The following is a 16,389-nucleotide window of genomic DNA, read 5'->3' on the forward strand; positions in this document are numbered from 1 at the left end:
AAATAAGCCAAATAATGGAAAGTATAAGAAATCAAATTTTGAGGGAAACGAGATAAATCTTTATTAGTCCTGTTGCATTGTGATGGATTTCATTCACACATGCAACAAATAAATGATTCTTATATCAATAAATATTTTAAATAACTATCTGTAATATATCTATGTGCTATGATAATAAATTTTACTTTTAATCTCAGACAGCACCATTTCTTAGAACTATTCTTTCAGAGGAGAGATAAGGAGGAAATGACACTAATTGCATCAGATGATACCTATGTGTCACTGTGGCCAAATGTCCACATTTATTCTACTCTTTGAGGTTCAGAAAGGAAAACACACAGGGTTTTGAGTCTGTGGTAACCATAACAGTAGAAGAAACCATCTGTAGTGTTTTGCCAGTGATTCAGAATGTGTTAAAAAGCAAGAAAAAAAATAGATACATTCACATGGTTTATTTTTCTCCAATTAATTCTGAGGCATCTGCTTTGAACATTAAGAAGCATTCTCTTTGTAAATACATAACCATTAAGAAGAAAAATCATGGATAGTCTTGGCAAGTTATCTACCTTCCCAAAATCTATGAGACTTGCATGAGTTCATTTAGAAGCTCAGAAGCTTCAGATCTCTTCAAGTGAACGAGTTTCTGTGGATGCTCAGGCAATATCTCTAACACTACTCTCATTTGCCACCTCTGGAACCTACTGTGGGAAATCATTGCTCATAACTTGCAGCACCACAGCACAATCCATGGGAGCCTTACATGGCTGCTGTGGATGATCATCCTCCCTGGTTCAGAGCACTTTGTCTCTGAGGATAGTCTTGCAATGAGCGTTAATTATTCATCAGCTTTCACTTCAGCTGAGCCCATTCCAGGGCTAGGCCTAGGGGTGGGAATTATTTCACCTTGTGTGAAGTGTCTGTAAAGTAGAAATGTAAGGGAGTCCATACTTTAGTCTCTCTTTCCATTAATAAAGAGAAATAGGAACATTTAGGGCACAATTCAATGACCTATTTTTTGACTTGCACCTTAGGATTAGATGAATTGTGCCTTAAACGTGCTTGATTCTCCATCGATTACAGAGACTCAAGTGACTGCCTCAGATGTCAACAGCTACATTTGGGCAGATGAATCTCCCCCAGGAGGTTTACATTTTATTTAATGACTTTGCATTAAGGCTCCAGAGACAAGGCACACAAGAAAACGCAGTCAAAGAAAGATCATCTCCCCCTGTTTGTGGTACAGTGATATTTTGTGCTAATGTTTTGCAACTGTTGTTCATCTCTTGCTTCTTTGCAGTGTCTGCAGTAGCGGGGAGGCTGGAGGTGTTGCATCAGCCTGTCTCAATTCCATCCACAGCTGCCATAGCGGGAGAAATCCTAATTTGGTACAATATGCCAGTCGCTGAGGTTAGCTCAGCAGCAGCAGCAACTAAAAGACAGATGTAAAATCAGTAGCTGATGATTTTACATCAGAGGAGTGAGTGTAAAATCAATGAGAAGTTTTAAAATGGTGAATGGCTTAAATTTAACAAGGGAAATTAAGTCAATGTTTATTTTGGCGAATGGAAAGGTTTTCCCTCTTCCAGGCTGTGATTAGCAGAGTGCTAGAAACTATGGACATTTTAGCAGAAGCTTGTGCTAAGCACAGCTTGATGTCAAAAGCACGCTCTGCATCTCTCTGATCTCACTGATTTGGTCTCAAATATTATAGGCAGAACAAAATATGCAATAGAGTTGAAAATGCTGTTGTATCATGGAAGGCAATGGACATAAATAGAGAATACAAAAGTATTTTCAAAGAAAAAGAATGCTCTTTCCCTAAATTTTAATTTTCCTTCATTTAAATATATCTTGATTTGTAAAATATGCCTTTTTTTCCTCAAAATTTTTGTTTTTTTCTTTCCCCTCTTCTTTTTTCTGTTTCACTCAGTTCTTCTTCCTGGGATTGGGGAAAGGATTAGGGGTAAGGAAGAAAAAAAAAAAAAAAGGCAGGAAAAAAAAGGAGAAAAAAACAATAAGGAAGACTACCCATTAAATAAAAAAAATATACAAAATACTGCATCACACTTTTATTTTCTTCTTCTTTTCTTTTTCTTTCTCAACTTGGTTTGAAAAAACTACAAATGAAAATTGAAATAATCCAACTTCTAGTGGAAAGGATTTTGAACTTGAACTTCTGTTAGCTCTATTGTTGCTCAGTAAAGGTTAAGCACAAGCTAAACTTTAATCGTACATTCCCCAGGAAATTTCAATGAAACATTCATGTTCATACAGAAAGAATCTTGAAATTCTTGGATATAAAATATTTCAACATATATCTCTAAGTTAGCGAGTACTTAAGTGTTTTGGTGTATAGGCAGCCCTTCAAAGCATTTATGCTGAAACTTCTGTTATATAAAATATTCCTCGATGAACCCTGTCCCAGAGATTTATGTATGCCTGCATATCATTCTCCTTTCTAAGATGTGTGATCAGATGTGAACTGGTAGATTACAGCTTAGGTGTTTGCAATGCTGTGACATTTTCTTGTATCAGCTCATCTCTTTCCCCATTCCGCAGAAGTGTAATTTGCAAAGGTTTCTTCATTTCTCATGTGTTTTAACACTACCCTTCAACAGAAAACAAATATTATATAAATATATACACGTCTATAGTGTACAAATATATCTGCAGCCCAACTGGCAGTGTGGAATCTGCCTGCACTGTTGATATTAGAAGCTAGTGAGTTTTAAGAGTTATGATTCATTTTGCATATCCTTGGTTAATACTTTTCAACATTTACTTTTATGGGAAAACGATACCAGTTTTTTCACCCTGTACTATTTGATGGTAAGTTTCAACTCACAGTAACTTAGAATGAGATGACTAAATTAAGTTAAACTGTTGTTACTCTGCTAAGAACCGCGCTAGACAAACACTGAGGTTTGGACAAAAATTTGCTCCACGTTCTAAAAGGTGCTTGGCTTTGGATGGGATAAATCATCTTCTGGAAATATCTGCTTAAGTATTTCTCCTTTACCTGTCTCCGTGTCCACTTCTGTTTTCATTCTCCCCCAGCTAAGCACATGACTAATTTCTAGACAGCAAAGGATGGGAGATTAGTTCCCTCCATTTACACAGATCCAGTATTTTCTGATGCTTGGAAAAGGGAATGGTAGTGATTTCTTACCAGTGAGTTCCTGGTAAAGATAGGACCCATATCAGTATCCATTTTAAATGTACAGTATAAAAATAAGTATTCTGGAATTCTTCCAGATAAGAATTGCTAAGTTTCAAATCCTGGAGCTTTAGAATTCTACAGGGAATCTGCAATAGTGGATGAGCTCTACACCATAATATTGAGACTGTACATGAGATATAATATTTTGAGACAGCAGGAATATTAAAAAGAAAAATTCTTAAACAGAGGTTTTTAACTAATTTCATATATCTAAAATATTAAAAGGAGAATAAGACAAGTTATATATATCACGCTATACAAAAAAGAGGAGAAATAATATGTTACAAATACAAGATTATTATCAAACCCTTATAGCCTTTCAAAACCTACAGTATGATGAAGCATCCAAATGAACCTGCATGACATAGTGTAATGTATTTATTCAAGGCCTTCTTTTTATTAGATCCTTCATAGATAGTCATGTAAAGCACATACAGTGTCTGGTGTGTATTATCAATCCATTTGTTCCCTATCTAGATTTACATTTCCTCCCCAGAAAGAAAATAAGATCATCTCCCTAAAAGACTATTTTAAGATTCAGATTTTGGATGTGAGCTTTTAATTCCTATGACAGCAATGTGTTTACTGTGTCTAAAGATATGCAACCTGCTTTATAAGTAACTCGATAGTCTAATATGTGTTTGTTTGTGATCTTTTTCTGTTAGGGGCTGATCCAGAGCTCTTTGAAGTCCGTGGAAATTTTTTTCATTGACTTCAAAGGACTTTTGGCTCAGACCCTTATCCTTAAACACTGAATAGATTAACAACTGATTTATGAATAGTTTGCAATGCCAAAAGGAAGAGGGAAAATCCAGCATTTACAAAATTATGTATCTGGCAAACACTATTTAACCATCTTCTATTGATATGTGTATTAATATTAAACTAGTAGCACAATGGCATATGTACACTGTTGGGCTGACAGAACAGGGTAGGAGAAAATAAATGCTCCATATATGGAAATATTTAATGATATCCTTGTATTTTACACAGAGCTTCACCAAAGCCTATTCCAAGAGTGAGGCCACTGGAGTATTCAAGGATGCACAACCATTTCCTAGGCAGAAGTTCTTTCCCAGATGTTCAGTTTGACCTGGGGCAACTCAATCAAAGTCTGTAAGGTTTCCAACATTTCTAGTGGGGATTTATTTTTAAAAATGTGGCATATGGATTTTTCTGGCAATAATGAAATATAGCTGTGCACACTCCATTAAATAAAATGAGACTGTAATCCTTAAAACTGTGCGAGTAGCTGGAATTGGAAAGTTGGGAGCTGGGAAAAAGAGAAAATGTTGAGGATGAAGAAACTGAAGAGCTTCAGGACGGACATTTGAAGAGGTGACCCAGGAAGGATATGGAATGAACCATATGGAATACACGGATACAAAAGACATATAGCCATCCTGAAAGGATGGATTGATATAACATTGTAAAATAAGCTCAGGAGAAAAAATCAGATCAAAAGATGGAGAGTGAGTTAATGGAACTATTTCATAAGTAGATTTTTTTTTTTAATACTTGCTGTGGAATTCTCTCTATATCTCAAACTCTTGCTGCTTAAAAGCATAAAAATGCCGCTTTGGGTAATTAACTGACTTGATTTGCACTACAGCAGTTTTGAGACTTTCAAAGCAGGATGAGAGACTTAAGAATCTCTATTCCCATAAATTCAGTTCCAGTTTCAAAGAACTTAAAACACCAACAGGCAAAGCAGACAGAAAATAACTCCATACACTATTTGTGGGCTTTTTTTATGGATGTAGGGTCTGACATTTTAGTTTGTGCAGACTTTTACCCCAACACAAACTGGAAATGTTAGGATTGAGTAGAAATATTTTCCCTACTTTGCTCCTGGATGCCTGATCACAAAATGAGTAATATTATACAGAATCACATTTATTGTTTGAGACCTCTGATGCTCAGCAGAGCCATCTTTTCCAGGTGCACGTCCCTCTGCCTCATTCTCTTTATTCTTCCAGAAAAAGAAGCTTCAAAATAGTTTTTAACACTTTTTTTGTGTATTAGGACAGTATTTCTCCTTACATTGAGTTCCACTTAAGCCTACATTTAGGAGTTATTTCTACGGTGACCTCTGCAAGAGCATCATGACCTGCTCCTTTGTGAACAAATGACCAGGAATCTGCAGTGTCTGTGTGCAGCTACACTGTTGTCTGTGTACATGGTAAAGAAACTACTCTCCCTCCACTTAACAGATATGAACATTACTGAGTCCAGTTGGCAGTTAGTAAATAACAAATAACAACAACAACAACAACAGTAATGATAATAATTATAATCTGCTGTCTAACCACAGCAGGAGGGAGTCTATTATGCCACCAAAATTGTTTGCTAAACGTGAGCCTTTCTACAGAGTGTCTCAAGCAGCTGCTACTGAGGTCTTGTCATACTGCAGAAACACTAAGCTGGCCAAAACTTCCTGGTGCAGAGATATCAATTTCCCTCCCTGTTGGCTGCTGAGTTCACTCTGTAGACAGACAGTGTTTCTGTCAGCTCTGTGTCTGTGATGGACAACAGAACTCAGCAACGATGCACCAGAGCAGTGCGTTGCTTTTTGCATGAGCAGTGGGTTTGCACTGTCAGTGACAGTGGCAGTAGAGTTGGTAGGTTTGCTAGGAAACAGATGATTCTGAAGCCATTAGGAATACGTCTTCTCCATTGCCTGTAAGATTCAAGCGCAGAGAACTATGGTTATACTTTCCTCTGTTCTTTCTTTAGCCTAAAGAGATATTGTGTAAAGGATCAGAGATGTGTAATGAGGTAGGTGTTTGAGAAACTTTGTTCAGTGGAAAAGAGCAGAGCCAGTAAGGCTCATACCTGTGAAAACCTAGACTGGAAAATTGAACTTTAGGCACAGTTTAAGCACATAACTCCATCATAATGTCTCACAAAACCCTATCCTAACTGCTGAGGCAACTCGGCATTTGCAGGTTTTTTACCACAAGATTTAGAGAGCTCCTTAAAACTCCATCACTGCATACAGCCAAAGCCATTGTCTTGACATAGGCAAGCAGACCATCAGCTGTTTTCACCTCAGTCTGCTTAGGTGACAGTGCTGGATTTTGTGCAAATGACAACCTCTCCTGCTCCGAGGTTCAATGGGATAGTATGTGTAGCACTGATGGGAGCAGCCAGTTTTCACTTTTTTATTTTACACTCATGTCTCTGCTCTGTGTCAGACAACTCCAACAACTCACATGAATGCTTTAACTGCTAGCTTTTATAAAATCCTTCTTTACTGTCTTTATGACCTCTGAATTACCTAAATTTTTCATTCCCTTTTCTTTTTGTTGTTTAGGGAAAGACGAACAAGATAGAACAAACTGAAGTATGGTGTAGATGGACATCCACCCAAGTATATGTTCTTATTCTGCTACAACTGTCATATAACTTGTATTTCTCTCCCAAGTGTGAGAGAGTTTTTCCTTACTACTAAAAGATCATATACGAGCACTTACTATCAGGTATATTGTAAAGTCAAACTTTACATTATTTAATGATAATGATTTGTATTATCAAATATTATATATATATATAAAAAGATGCAAGATGAAATATTTCAGTATAAAACCAGAGTTAATAAGGCCTAGATTGGCATAGATAAGTTGTTTGGAAGAAATACTCAGGAGACAGCTTCACTCGTAGAGTCACAGAATGGTTTGGGTTGAAAGGGACCTTAAAGACCATCTCCTTCCATTCCCCCTCCATGGGCAGGGACACCTTCCACTATCCCAGGTTGCTCCAACCTGCATCCAACCTGGCCTTGAACACTTCCAGGAATGGAGCATCCACAGCTTCTCTGAGCGACCTAAGGCTGTGTCTCACCACCCTCACAGTCAAGAATTGCTTCACAATATCTAATCTAATTCTATCCTCCTTCAGCTTGAAACCATTCCCCCTTGTCCTATCACTACATGCCCTTTAATGACTCCATCTCATAGCTGCTTTAGGTACTGGAAGGTGCTATAAGGTCTTCCTGGAGCTTTCTCTCTTCCAGGCTGAACAACCCCAACTCTCTCAGGAGAGGTGTTTCAGCACTGTGATCAAATTAGTGGCCTCCTCTGGACTCGTTCTAGCAAGTCTACACTTTTCTTGTATTAGAAACTCCAGAGTTTGATGCAACACTGCAGGTGGGGGTCTCACAAGAGCAAATGGGAAGAGTCATTTCCCTGATCTGCTGGACATCTGTTAGTCATCTTTAAGGGGTACCTCCTTGGCCTTGGCCTTGCTCTAAGGACTGCAGCCCAACGGGTCACTGTGGCTAGGTTGGGCTTTGGGTTTGGCTCTGTCACCCAGCTGTGAAGGCTATTGTTCTCTTTTTCCTACCCAGTACACTGGCACAGTTCTCAGTGTTAGTTTTACAGTTCTGGCTTCTAAAACATGTTCTCAGTATTAATTTCCTGAAGAATAATTTTTCATCAAGTGATTTACAGACTGAAAATGATCCTCTGAGAGAGTGATGGGAAAGCATGAATGGAAAGACAAGTAAAGCCTGGTGTTCCCAAAGGAGTTTGTAGGGAAAGTGGAAATGTGAAAGTTAACTTGCTGTGATAAATTGTAGTCACAACTAGAAAGCTGTGGAGACCTCAGTGGCCCAGTCTAAGCTGTAACTTGCCCATATGCAATTTTTTTTTCTGTTTTCCTATTTATCTTTAAGCTCACAGGAAGTCAGAACCTGCAGCTTATAGCACAAAGTAACCAGATGTGGGCCACATGACAGGCTTCTATTTAACAGCAGTAACAGGTTAAAGTAAATAGTGTCATCCTTAACCACACATACTTGCAAATCCCAAGAATGCTTTGGCTTGACATATATAGCTGAATATTATGGTGAAAACTATATTGTCTGCTTAATGCATTTTGCTGTTCCCGGGAATTCATGCTTTGAGTTTAAATGTGTTTAATCATAGTTCATAAAAATTACTTTCTTTTTCTTTCTTTCTTTCTTTCTCTTTCTTTCTTTCTTTCTTTCTTTCTTTCTTTCTTTCTTTCTTTCTTTCTTTCTTTCTTTCTTTCTTTCTTTCTTTCTTTCTTTCTTTCTTTTTCTTTCTTTCTCTTTCTTTCTCTTCCTTTCTTTCTTTCTCTAATCCAATGATCTTGGAGAGGCTGGGATCTTTTTTTGATTTAATTAAGAGGAATAATATATTTTGTTTTTGTGGTATTTCCCTTTCAGCTCAATTTTACTAAGTCATAAACTTAACTGCATTAGATCTAGTGATATGCAAATGAGTCCTTTAAAAATCCACCCCCTAAGCTCCAGAGACATGTGGGGTGTAATACCCACAGAAATCAGAGCCTCTGGGGTTCATCTGTTGTTAGTCCTGTCAGAAGTGACATCCTTGAATACACACGGATGTCTTCTCCCCCTCTCCCCTCCCTTAAAGCACTTATTTGCAGATTGTAGCATTTTGAGTCTTTGAAGTGGCACCTACAACTAAACTGCCACCCACACTTTCCTCTATTTAGGTCAGAGTGACTTCAAACTAGAAAGAAAAAAAGCCACACACACACAGACACACATGCACGCACTCGCACAAACAAAATTGATGCAGAGAAAATCAAATAATGAGGTGCAGCCACCCAAGGCTGGTGTGAAAATCAACATATGGGGAATTATTGCGAGTGTCGGGCTCGGCTTCAAATGGGCTTGTTTTGCCTGGAACCCTGAGATGAGCTGAAAAAGGCAGAGTCAGTTGCTTCTCTAATCACTGAGCTACCTGCAGAGAAACAGGCAACCATAAAAGGAAACAAAACAATAGAGAAATAGATGCAGGGGGAGCTTCTGCTGAATGGCATAGGATGGACTCAATGGTATAGGATAGAATCACCTCTGAGAGGTCTCCTAAAACTGCTGGTTAAAAACACTTTCTGTGACGGTCATTACCAAAGCCAGAGCTTGGACTTTAGTCAGTCCTCTGTGTGTGAGACACCTGCACAGACAGTTTTCCAAAACCATCAGGGTGGGGGCCAGGTGTGACTCCATTTCACTGGGTTGGCCACTGTCAAGTCCAAAGGTTTTGATGGATCTCTGCTTCAAGCACTGAAACAGCAGACAAAGCATGTTCAGGAGGATATTTCTTGTGGATTTGTAGTCCAGAGACTTCAAAGGATGTCACTTCTTAAGGGTTTTATGATGGAGTCTTAAGAAGGGGGGGGTGATGGAACCCTAAAAAATAAAAGGAAAACATTTTTGGAAGAGTAAAAATACATTTCAAATCACTACCATAAATACATTACAGTATCACATTTACTTTCTAAGGGATATAAAGCAATGTGATGTCCTTGCCCATGGCAGAGGGTTTGGAACTACATGATGTTTGAAGTCCCTTCTGAACCAAACCATTCTCTGATTCTGTGAGTCAGTAAAGGACACTGTCCAAAAAAGGATGTGGATTCAGTTGATAGAGCTCTAATTTTTGGTTGATGACTAAGACTTGGAAGAGGAGACACCTGTGGAAGATGCTCTTCTCTCTTCTTGTACCTAGACAATCTTATTAGGTTTTTATATATTAACTTGTATCATCTTGGAAAGGAAGAAAAATGTTCATTTAGTTTTACTGGTTTGATCCATACTTTCCTGGCTATTAGGTTAAAGGTGCATAAGTTGAATAATGTGCATTGAAATGTCAGTCCACATACAGATTTAATATAACGTAATGGCTAACATTGGGCATTTTCTGTCAGAAAAATTTCTCTTTAACAAAATTAAGAAATGTGACAGTATAAAGATTTGGGATTCAGATTTCCTTTATTAACCCAGAGAAAAAAAAAGTCATGTATGTCTGTATACAAACATACAAAAAGCGTGTCAGAGCTTGCCAAAAGAACAAATTTCACAAAAGTCAGAATTTCTAGGGGGAAATTTCTTTATCCTTATGGAGAAAACAGAGGATTTCAACCTAGACATGACAAGAGGGACAAGAAAATAAGGCAAAGTGAAATAATGGCATTTAACATAGAGCCATTCTAACTCTTCTGAAAATTCGTGTGTATCCAAGTAGAAGTGTAATGCTAAAATACCATTGCAAGTCCAGATAGTATTTATCTAAAAGTAAATAGGTGACTTCCAAAACGAACTGAAGGTTTGTCTACATTAACATTTCAGTTCAGATTACAAGTGCAATTTTTCAGTGAATCATCTGGTGTTCCCTTTCCTGGTGTACTTAAACCTGATGATGGTTCTACTCAAACCTCTTCTAAAGGCCACCAGTGCACTTCAGATGCCCACAAGTCTGCAGGACCACACTGAGGTTGTCCCCTGAAATGAAAATGATATGGAGATGCTTGTCCAGCCATTGATGTAGGTAAATACTTATAGATTAATGGGATCATATTCCTGAGAAACATGAGGTGGTAAAATGTCACTATGTTTGTGTGTGTGTATGTCTCTGTGTATGTAATACAGTTATAACCATGCCAGCAAAGAAAATATTGCCAATACTGAGATGCTACAGAGATCTTAGTACCATATTGTATTGTGGTGAATATTTCTTTCTTTTTTTCCGCTGTAGTTTTATAACCTTCTTAAAACACATTATTGAGAGTGATTCCCATATCCCCCAGTAGTGATTAGTCAGTCATGAATGAGAAAGTTTCAAAAGAAACTGTGTTATACATACAATAAAATAATTTTTCATTTTTACAGCTGTAATAAAAGCGGGGGTGGGGGGGGGGAAGTGAAAGGAAAACAAAAACCAGCCAAACTGAAAAAAAAAGTTAAATAAAATATTGAATGCTACTAAATGGAAAAATAAAAGACACAAGTAGCAATGGCAGGTCAGGATTCAGATAGAGCCTTCCAATCATACAGGAAATATGAAAAGCGTTCAGCATCAGTATTCAACCAGCAATATGCATAAAACAAAAAGATATTAGTCCCAAGGTGATGCACATCTTTCACTCAGAGGAAACACAAGCTAACTAGAAAAGTCAAGCACTTATCATGAAAATTACTTGAAGGATTATAACAACAACATCCCAGTCATTCTTAGAGAAGTAACACAAACTATAACATCCCTAATGCCAGTTATTTAGTGAGGTGTAGGTTTCATTTTCTCTCTCATCTTCTTCTTTTCTTCCAGCTAGACAAAGATAACTTGTCTAAACAATAGAAATACCTCCTGTGCTGCACCAGTTCAATCCAAAATCTATCAAGGTAATAATGTGGTTTGCAAAAACCAGCACAGAAGCTCATTGAAAATATTACTGAGCATACACCCCGGAGAGGCAATATGGCTTATAGTTCACATCAGGGAGATGAAAATCAACTTAAAATACAGGCTAAGTGACATGCCCAGGGTCTCACTAGTATTTTGTGGCAGACCGAGGGTGTGAACCCAGGCTAATGTTCTGATCAGCACTTAACTATACAGACTTTGATTTAAATAACTCAGTTACAACAGACATAGCTGTAAATCCTGAGCTTGAAGCCAGAAAAGGGAAGCTGAGAGAGGAAGTCATTTACATAAACGTAACTTTGTGAAAGATCTTGCAATTAAACATATAATTTCTAAGACTGAAAACATCATTTCATTCACGAGACCATGCGTTCTGAGCAGCAGGGAACTGTTTTTGTTGACTTCTTTTTTTTTTTTTTGCTGATGTTCCACTCCCAAATAAGTGCTATTCAGCAAGAATTTGGGTGACATTATCAATCTGGAATGTGCAGAATCTTAAGTTTGCCACACACTTAGCAGAAACTTATACAGTAGTAGATTATAGTAAGAAGCAGTTGAAAGAATTCAGTTTGGAAGACACTTATGGTGATATCTGGAGTCACAGGTACTGAAGAAGTTTGAACCTAGAATAAGCTAAACAATGAGCAAATAAGGGTTTTCAAAAGCAAACAACAAACTATATATCAGCTCATTCTTTGAAAAGTCTTCAAAGTTGGTTGGTTTGTTTGTTTGTTTTCTTATTATCTTTTTTTTTCCTTATTTTTTCTTTCTTTTCTTCTCTGTCATATCCTTAAGTACTCCTCAGATTTACCTCTGGCTTGGCTACTACACAGGGGAGAACAATCCCTATTCCTTAAGTTTTGAAGCTGCAAATTCACAGCACTCCTGTTCAACAACTTGAAGCCACATTTAAGTCTTAAATGGGCTTAAAACATAGTCTGTGCTGAGAATTTAGTCCAGGTAAGAAACAGCCAGCAATTCTAAAGCTATCATTTTTGGATCAGAATATAAAACACGTAAAATATTTTCTTACAGAAAAAGCAGAAGGCTTAAGTCCTGTAACCCAGTAACCTAAGTGACACAGAAGAAAAACCCTTTGGTGACTTTCCTTTCTTCTGATATGTTTCATAATTTATTTTAACATTTTCTGTTTATCAGTGTTCCTGACTACTGATTTTAAATCTGCCTTACCCAGTACTTTTTCCTCACCTAGTTGTTTCATTCAGGTTTTGATAGGCCATTCAGAGAGCTGCTTATATCATCTGATTTCTTCCCTGGGGAAAAAAGCTTTCACTCACTTCACTGTATATAAACAGCACAGAGAGAGGTGGTGAGACTGATTTAGACACAATGAAGGTAAAATATTACAGAACATTACTACTTTCTTTACAATGGCAGATACACAAAAATATTTGTACTCCGCTGCAGTTGCTGCCTAATTCTCGGCTTCCTTCTGTCATATACATTAACATTTCTGGAATTAACTCTCATTCCATCATTCCCATACTTGTCTCTATCCATTCTTTCACTCTATCACTTCTAAACCCTTCTGGGATTTACAGAACAGACAGACCAGGCACTTCAGAAGACACAACTAAAGGGAAGTATGTTGAAGAGAAGCCTCTTGGAATCCACAGTTTCCCTGCTTTTTTGGGAGCAGAAGACTTGATTTCCACATTTTTCCAGGAGGAACTTAAAAATGTCCTCTTAGTTACAGGGGTTTTTGATGCTGGAGATGGGTATGGGTGTATTCTTAATTATCTATATTAAAACTGTTCATTTTGCTTGTCACTACTAAAAGAAATTGTGTGAACATTGCTCCAAAGGTTATTACTTGAGCATGTAGGTGAAGGCACAGAGCTCTAAATTGCAATGCTTTTACCTCCATTTAAAACTCACAATTCTAATAGGAGACAGGACTAGAGTGAAAAAGATTTTTATGTCATATGAGTTCCTCATTACTAAGATATGGGTCTTCTTCCCTTCTTTGTTGTTCCTTGTCCTCCCCATCTCCATTCCTCTTCCCACATCCCTGTACTACTGTCAGGGTGCCACAGGACAAAGAAAAAGGCTATTGCATCTTGGATGGCCCAGGGATTGAATGACAGGTCCTACAATAGAGAGACTACAGTGCTTAGGTCCCTGTGTGAATCTGAGTGCATTCTCAGAAAGATATAATACTTATCTCTGATGAAGCGTGTTCATTAGGAGATCTCAGAGCCTTTCTGTGGAAGTCAACACCACTGTTTTGCAGCTAAGACATTAAGTGAATTATTCAGCTGTTAAGTGGCTAAATTGAAAAAAAAAAAAGAAAAAATACCCACAACAACAACAAAAAAACCCAACAAAACCAAAACATACCCCAAATTCTAAGCGCTAGATACTCCTAAGAGGTGGATAAGCAATCTGCCCAGCTCAGCTCCATATATATTTGGAAATCAGGCAATGTCTGTTCTGAATATTTTTTCATCAAGTAAAGTTTTGTTATTTAAGCATCAATACTTTACCATTTCAAAGCTGGAGACTCCTTCTCTGTTTCTTTACTTCTTGCTTTTTTCCTTTCTTGGAGTACATGAGAAAGGTACCCAGGTAATCAATGGCATTGATAATATGTTGGCAAACTGGAAATGATTCTAAAATATGCATACATTTAAAGAGATGAACATGAACCACTTCCATAGACCTTCAAATAAAATATGCATATAACCTCTCCAGAATACTCTATAGGTTTCAGATAAATAACTCAAAGTATACTTTAATCCCTGATTCTTCGTCCTACCATAGTAACAAAGGAAATAAAACCTATAAGGTGAACTGCAAAGCATGTCTGAAACCAGTACATCATTAGGTCAAAATATGGAGTTATCTTGATTCATAATTAAGTATTCCTTACTTCTCCCGACTTCTTTTCTGCTGCCTGTCTCCTCCTCTTCTCCCAGGCTTTCCACAAACTCAATCTTTTTTTCTTTTCCTTTTTTTTTTTTTCTGGATATATTGGAAAATAAATTAGTTGGATTTCTGCTATCAGGGAGTCTGTCATTAGGGGGATATTTGTCTTTTTCTGCTTCCCTTGTGGTTTCTATCAAAGGTTCAAGCACGTGGGTTATATCTCTCTTTATCTCCATTGTGTTTTAACTTAGAAGGGAAAGAAAACAGGAAAGATATTTTATCTCCTTATGTACCATATAAGGATCAGCTGTATTGAGGCAACATCCATATCTCTCTCCTGTTTCACATGTCCACAGATTGCTTGAGCCTACTGACCAAACTGAAACAAAAAGCGAGGATGTGATTTAGATAAGATTTCCTCTGGGTTACTAAATTATTGAAAGTCTGGGTAACAGAGAGGGTTTGTGCAGTCTCTGTACTTTGAGCTTATTTTAGGTGTGTCTTACTGTAATTTCTAGAAAAGTAAATATGAAAATAGAGGAACCATTTGGAGTAGTTGTTTCATCAATTTGAAGTGTATCTCCTCATTTCTAATATGAATATAAAATTACCTTGAACCCCCAAATTAGTTCAGTTAAACTTGAATGGCCCACCAGACCTGTTTCTTACCATCCATGTATCTTCATCCCACAAAATGCAGGAAACTGCTTCACAAGACAAACATTTTGCCTCATATTTCAAAGCCCGCTTGAAGTCAGACAATCTGCGTCTTCTTGGAATGAAGTGAGTACCATTTCTTATCCTCCCTCCCCAAATTCACAGTGTTATGGAGAGAACAAAACCAACGATAAACTCTCCAGAATCAGATACATCAGTTCAAATGACTCAAGTCTTGTAAACCTGATCAGAGTGCAAAAAACATTTTAGGATGGAAAATTAGTGTGGTGTGTGAGGTTTTTTTCCTTTTTTTCTTCCCCCCTCCCAAATGATTGGTTCTGTGTTTAGCATCAAGCCTGTGTTGTACTGAAACACAGTTTCAGTACCCCGTGTAGGGCTTCATGTACTCTGATCGAGCTAAATACTTCAGGACCTTTGTAAAATAAACCTTATAGCGATTGGGCAATAAATGTGATACGGATGAAGCCAGCTGAATTTAGTAGTGATTTTTGCACTGCCAAATGTGAATTGTGTCCAACCCATTTATATATGCAACATACTGACCATAAATTTGCATTTTACATGCTATAATGTCCAAATTTTCTGCTTTTTTTTTTTTTCCCCCCAAAGTTTGCATTTAAATGGCCAACAAAGCAATTACTTATTTGGACAAAAAAACCAACCAACCAAACAACCAAACAAAAAAACCCCACAACCTACATTATAATGTTTAACACTGGTGTTAATTTTGAATATTCTATTCTTGAATGATTTGCTTTCTGGCTGTAGAAAGCAAATAGGAAGAGAGGGCAAGATTCTGACTGAGAGAGGTGAAAACACAAGAAAAAATGACTTAAGTGGTGATAAAAATACAGAGGCTGGGACAGATATCTGAATTATTCATTTCTGTTGATATCATAAACACGGCATGGGGCAAACTGTAATATATGTCTTAGAGGTCACATAGATAATGAAATCAGATGTTTATTTCAATAAAAATCATAGGAAGGAGTTTTGATTAAATAATAAGGATCTGTTAACCTTGATTTCTTTGAATACTTTTAAAGTGAATGTAAGGAAGGATGGGAAAAAAATCTGTTTTTTACTGAAAAAAACAGCATTTTCTCTTGAAGAGACTTCTGCATTGTGATAAAGTTATTTAATTCTTTTATTTTGATATGAAAATACTACCACTTTCTAAACCTGAGCTATGTCAGAATGTTAGGCATCTCCTGTGACTACAGAATCTAGTACCATTTTCCCTTTGCACTACATTTTCTGGCTCTCATATACCCCTTAGATAATTAGCTCTTTTGGGCAGGAGTTGGTTTTTTTATTGTCTATGTAGAAGTCATCAAGGTTTGAGTGACTTTCAGTTTGATCCAATAGATGTGGTTATACCTTTTCATTATCAGCACACCACGGAAG

Source organism: Manacus candei, unplaced genomic scaffold, assembly GCF_025592945.1.
Source record: "Manacus candei isolate 608988 ecotype Guabito, Panama unplaced genomic scaffold, ASM2559294v1 h1tg000059l, whole genome shotgun sequence".
Taxonomy (NCBI): domain Eukaryota; kingdom Metazoa; phylum Chordata; class Aves; order Passeriformes; family Pipridae; genus Manacus; species Manacus candei.